At 50.2% G+C, this 5,312-nt stretch overlaps 1 pseudogene across 1 annotated transcript; it reads left to right on the top strand.

Annotated features, from left to right (window-relative positions):
• Window positions 1-276: 276 nt before the first annotated feature.
• On the top strand, window positions 277-2,129 carry LOC113928984 (annotated as a pseudogene). The gene has a single exon (XR_003522049.2). The product of XR_003522049.2 is annotated as an actin, cytoplasmic 1-like (transcript).
• The last annotated feature ends 3,183 nt before the right edge of the window (window positions 2,130-5,312 follow it).

Here is a 5,312-nt window from a genome sequence, read left to right as displayed (position 1 = left end):
AGAGAAATAGGTAATGGCGGGTAAGTAGGCTCTGTCCTTAAACCTTCCATAAGTCCTGAGGAGCTGGGATAAGCTTCCAGCCTCCGGCATCCAGAGGGGTAAGAGTATGCTATCTCCAGCCATGATGACCTTGCAGAAGAGAACCTTGTCTCGAGGGTCAACTCAAAACTCAATGGTAGAGATAGGGTCATCTGCCTGCCTCTCCCACAGAAACATTCCATCCGGGAAGCTCTTGTCTCTGTTGCATCTTCTGCCCTCTCCCAGACCAACTACGGTCAGAAATGATTGACCTCGACCGCCAAGACCACGTCCACCCCGCGAGCACAGGCCCCTCACCCTCGCCGCTCCGCCGCTGCCACCACTGGTTTACACCGCCCCCAGATCGCCATGGATGATGATATCGCTGCGCTCGTGGCCGACAACGGCTCCGGCATGTGCAAAGCCGGCTTCGCAGGCGACGATGTCCCCCGGGCCGTCGTCCCTTCCACCGTGGGGCGCCCCCGGCACCAGGGCGTGATGGTGGGCATGGGCCAGAAGGACTCCTACATGGGTGACGAGGCCCAGAGCAAGCGGGGCATCCTGACCCTCAAGTACCCCATCGAGCACGGTATCGTCACCAACTGGGACGACATGGAGAAGATCTGGCACCACACCTTCTACAACGAGCTGCGCGTGGCCCCCGAGGAGCACCCCGTGCTGCTGACCGAGGCCCCCCTGAACCCCAAGGCCAACTGTGAGAAGATGACCCAGATCATGTTCGAGACCTTCAACACCCCGGCCACGTACGTGGCCATTCAGGCCGTGCTGTCCCTGTACGCCTCTGGCCGTACCACTGGCATCGTGATGGACTCCGGGGACGGGGTCACCCACACTGTGCCCATCTACGAGGGGTACGCGCTGCCCCACGCCATCCCGCGTCTGGACCTGGCTGGCCGGGACCTGACAAACTACCTCATGAAGATCCTCACAGAGCGTGGCTACAGTTTCACCACCACCGCCGAGCGGGAAATCATGCGTGACATCAAGGAGAAGCTGTGTTATGTGGCCCTGGACTTCGAGCAGGAGATGGCCACTGCGGCCTCCTCCTCCTCCCTGGAGAAGAGCTACGAGCTGCCCGACGGCAACGAGCGGTTCCGTTGCCCGGAGGCGCTCTTCCAGCCTTCCTTCCTGGGCATGGAATCCTGTGGCATCCACGAAACGACCTTCAACTCCATCATGAAGTGTGACGTCGACATCTGCAAGGACCTCTACGCCAACACAGTGCTGTCCGGGGGGGGACCACCATGTACCCCGGCATCGCCGACAGGATGCAGAAGGAGATCACCGCCCGGGCGCCCAGCACAGTGAAGATCAAGATCATCGCCCCCCCTGAGCGCAAGTACTCTGTGTGGACCGGAGGCTCCATCCTGGCCTCGCTGTCCACCCTCCAGCAGATGCGGATCAGCAAGCAGGAGTACGACGGGTCCGGCCCCTCCATCGTCCACTGCAAATGCTTCTAGGCGGACTGTTACTTTAGTCGCGTTACACACTTTCTTGACAAAACCTAACTTGCGCAGAAAACGAGTTGAGATTGGCATGGCTTTATTTGGTTTTTGAATTGTCTTTTTGTTTTTGGATTTTTTGGGTTTGTTTTTTTTTTTTGGCGCTTGACTCAGGATTTAAAAACTGGAACGGTGAAGGTGACAGCAGTTGGTTGGAGCGAGCATCCCCAAAGTTCTACAATGTGGCCGGGGACTTTGATTGTACATTGTTTTTTTTTTTTAATAGTCATTCCAAATATTGTGAGATGCATTGTTACAGGAAGTCCCTTGCCTTCCCAAAAGCCACTGAGGAGAAGGGCCAGTCCTCGCCCAAGTCCACAGAGGGGAGGGTGATAGAATTGCTTTTGTGTAAATTATGTAGTCCAAATTGTTTTTAATCTTCACCTTAATACTTGTTCTTTTTGTTTTATTTTGAATGGTCTGCCATCATGGCCCCCCTTTTTTTGTCCCCTCCAATTTAAGATTTATGAAGGCTTTTGGTCTCCCTGGGAGAGGGGCTGAGGCATGGAGGCAGCCGGGGCTTTCCTGTACACTGACTTGAGACCCGTTCAATAAAGTGCACACCTTAAAAAAAAAAAAAAAAAAAAAGGAAGGAATGATTGACCTCTGTTCCCTTGCAGTTTCAGAACCTCCAGCCTCCTTGCAGTATTAGCCAAGGATCTCCCAAGGGTAGGATACTTGCCCTGCTCCTCCTATTCCAAATCATCATCTATTTAATTAGTCATCTACTGCTGCATCATAAATCAACTCCAAACCTCACGACTTAAAACAACAATAGTCATTTATTGCCTTTCATGGTTTCTGGGACCAGGAATAAATTCAGGGCACAGTAGGAATGGTTTATTTCTGTTTCACAATGTTTTGGGGCCTCAGCTAGAAAACTCAGACTGGAGGCCTCATTCACCTGAGGGCTCATTCACTCAAAAGTTTGCTGATAGAAGCTGGCTGTAGGCTGGAGTCTAGCTGGGGCCATAGATTGCATGGCCTCTCCATGGTTCAGGCTTTCCTCAACATGGTAGCTGGATTCCAAGAGCCAGTTTGCGTTGCCTTCTACAATCTAAACTTGGAAGTCACCGGGCATCACTTCCACCACATTCTGTGGGGCAAGGCAGTTACAAAGATCCATCCTGTTCTGTGGCAAGGGAACAGAGACCCCACCTCTCAGGAGTGTCCCTGTCATGTTGTCGGATAAGCTTGTGGAATAAGACATACATTGGTGTGGCCATCTTGGGAACATAGTTTCTGCCCCAGCCACCTTTAGTAATTCCCAGGTTGAGAAGGTCTCTCTGGACTCCTTCTCCTTGGATCATGCAACAACTCACTCTGCACCGGCTATACCCACCATGAGTACAGAACGCCCTATATCCATCCACCTTCTAAGAGGGAGACTACATTCAGTGAGTCCCAGATAGTCTTCTGAATCCTTTTTCTAAAGAAAAACAAATAAATGCAAATGTCATTTTAACAAGGCTCCCTGTCATACACGTGAACCCAAAGATACTAATTTCAATAACGCCTCAGAGCTCCAAACTGCTTTCAAGTTCACATTGTGCTTTTGCTTGCATAGACTCATTTAATCAATAAACTCCGAGATGCACTTTTCTGATGAAAAAAGGGAAGTAACCAAAACTACACAATGTTAAGTACAAGCGTGGCTCGAAAATCACTCATGCTACACTTCTCCAGCTCTCTTCATGAAGACCCAACCCCTCTGGAGCTGACGCCTCGGCATAAAACATGTGGTATATGAGCAAGCTTGTGGAGGTGGGAGAGGAAGCCAGGTAAGATGGCGGCTTACATGACTAGAGGGGGCCCTCACAGACCTGAGTTAGTGTTCCCAAACTGGCAGGAGCTGGATCATTGGCAGGTGGAAAGGCACCAGATACACTGACTGCGTTTTTAGCCCTCAGGCAAAGCATCAGTGATCCAGTGCTGAGAATGTTCCCTAACACTCTCCCATGGCCCTGCTCCCTCCATCCTTCAGCTGTAGGCCAGCCCTTACAAGGGCAAAGTGGTGTCACGGAAGTCAGAACTGGGTACAAAGTCTGGGCTGCTCAAAACATAGAGCTTCTAGGCCCTGATTTTGGTCACTGTGGGTTTCTACCCTGGCTTGAGCTCGTCAAATAGGAGTCACTTGCACTCGTCAAAAAGCTTGAGTTATTGATACTGAAACTCGAAACGGACTCCCAGTGGTAAATGAAAATAGCGGCTATCCTTTGCAAGTGCTTAGTTTGTGCCAGTCACGGAACTCTGACTTTCATAGATATTATTTAATTCATTTAACCAAACTGATTAATCAAGCACATGTTCTTGAGTCTGTACCATGGTGTCCTGGAGCTTATGTCCTTTGAGGTATGTGCTATTAGAGCTAGGACTAAAACTAGCTCCGTGGGATTCTAAAGCCTGACACATTAACCACAAAGCCATAGAACCCCATCCCGGTAACACATGTCCTCTGTGACCCAAGGGGCTGGTGCCACATGTCCAGAGGTTCATCTCAGGCCACAGGGCTCAGCAGGTGGATATAAGAGTTTCCATCCTGGTGATCTGCAGAGACAACTCAAAGGAGGGAAGTGGAGAAGCTCAAGAGGCCCAGGCTACATAGAAAAGATGCTGGAGGGACCAGCCAGGCCTGGATTTCAGTCCCAGCTCTGCCACTTATTAACTGTGTGGCCTTGGATGAATTATTCCACAAATTAAGGATAAGTTAAGGAGAAAGATAGTTCTACATCAGTTCAGGTCAGGTTTTGCTATAAAAACTGCAAGTTTATATCAAAAACAAACAGATGAGTTCCAAACCAATTTTTTTTAACGTTCTATTTTCAGGGCATTTGGATTTTCGGAATTATGGAGGAGGAGTGTAAACAAGATGATTTTAAATAGTGATACAGGCGATGAAGACAATCAAAGAGGGAAATGCAATCCGGAGTGAGGTAGGAACAGAGCAGCTCGGGTAAGGTGGGTATTCACCCGAGGCCCCCTGCACAGCCTTCCCCCCACACACCCTCATGTCACCTTCTTGCTCCCTGAGAGGCAATGTTGTCACTTCCCTTTCACAGACCAGGAATGGGAGAACTGGTACCATCAAGAGCCTCATTCTAGGCCAGCATTCCCCAAACCCGCACAAGCAAGTACCAAGCATGGCTTTACCACATTCCCATACACCCTGCTAGTCCTTAAGCTTCTCCTTTTAATCATATCAGTTGTTTTAAACTACATACATTTATTTTTAAAGGAAGCATTATAGAACCACCAAAAATGGAAAAATAGTATCTTTGTAGTGCACATAAAATACATAGCTCTTAACATCGTTCAGTATTTGCCTCGGCACCACCTAAACATCATCTGTGTTCCTCATACTTTGAGAAATGCCAACCTAGGCCAACAAGCGGGCCCAGCTTCAAGCCGATTCTCTTCCTCTTGCCCAGCACCGCCCTTCTAGACCAGCATGGCAGCAACGACTAACTGGACCCATTTCACCAGCCCACCGCATCTCAGGACCAATGGGCACCTTCACCTTCCAGGGACACGTCCAGAATGGGCTCCGGAGAAGAAAGCTTGCCACCAGGCACCGTACCAAGTGCTGTCCCCACAGAGCCTTGTGGCACCTTCAAACCCTGGGGGAGATGCCACTGCTACCCTCATTCCACAGAAGAGGACACCAAGACAAGGGGAGGCCAAGGTCACACAATGACCAGAGGCAAAGGTGGAATTCGAATGCAGGTCTCAGGCCTCCAAAGCTCGCACTCAGCTTTGACAGTCCCAGCCTTC

Source organism: Zalophus californianus, chromosome 5, assembly GCF_009762305.2.
Source record: "Zalophus californianus isolate mZalCal1 chromosome 5, mZalCal1.pri.v2, whole genome shotgun sequence".
NCBI classification, from domain to species: domain Eukaryota; kingdom Metazoa; phylum Chordata; class Mammalia; order Carnivora; family Otariidae; genus Zalophus; species Zalophus californianus.
The sequence above is the reverse complement of the archived record's forward strand: the minus strand, read 5'-3'. Positions and strand labels throughout refer to the sequence as shown.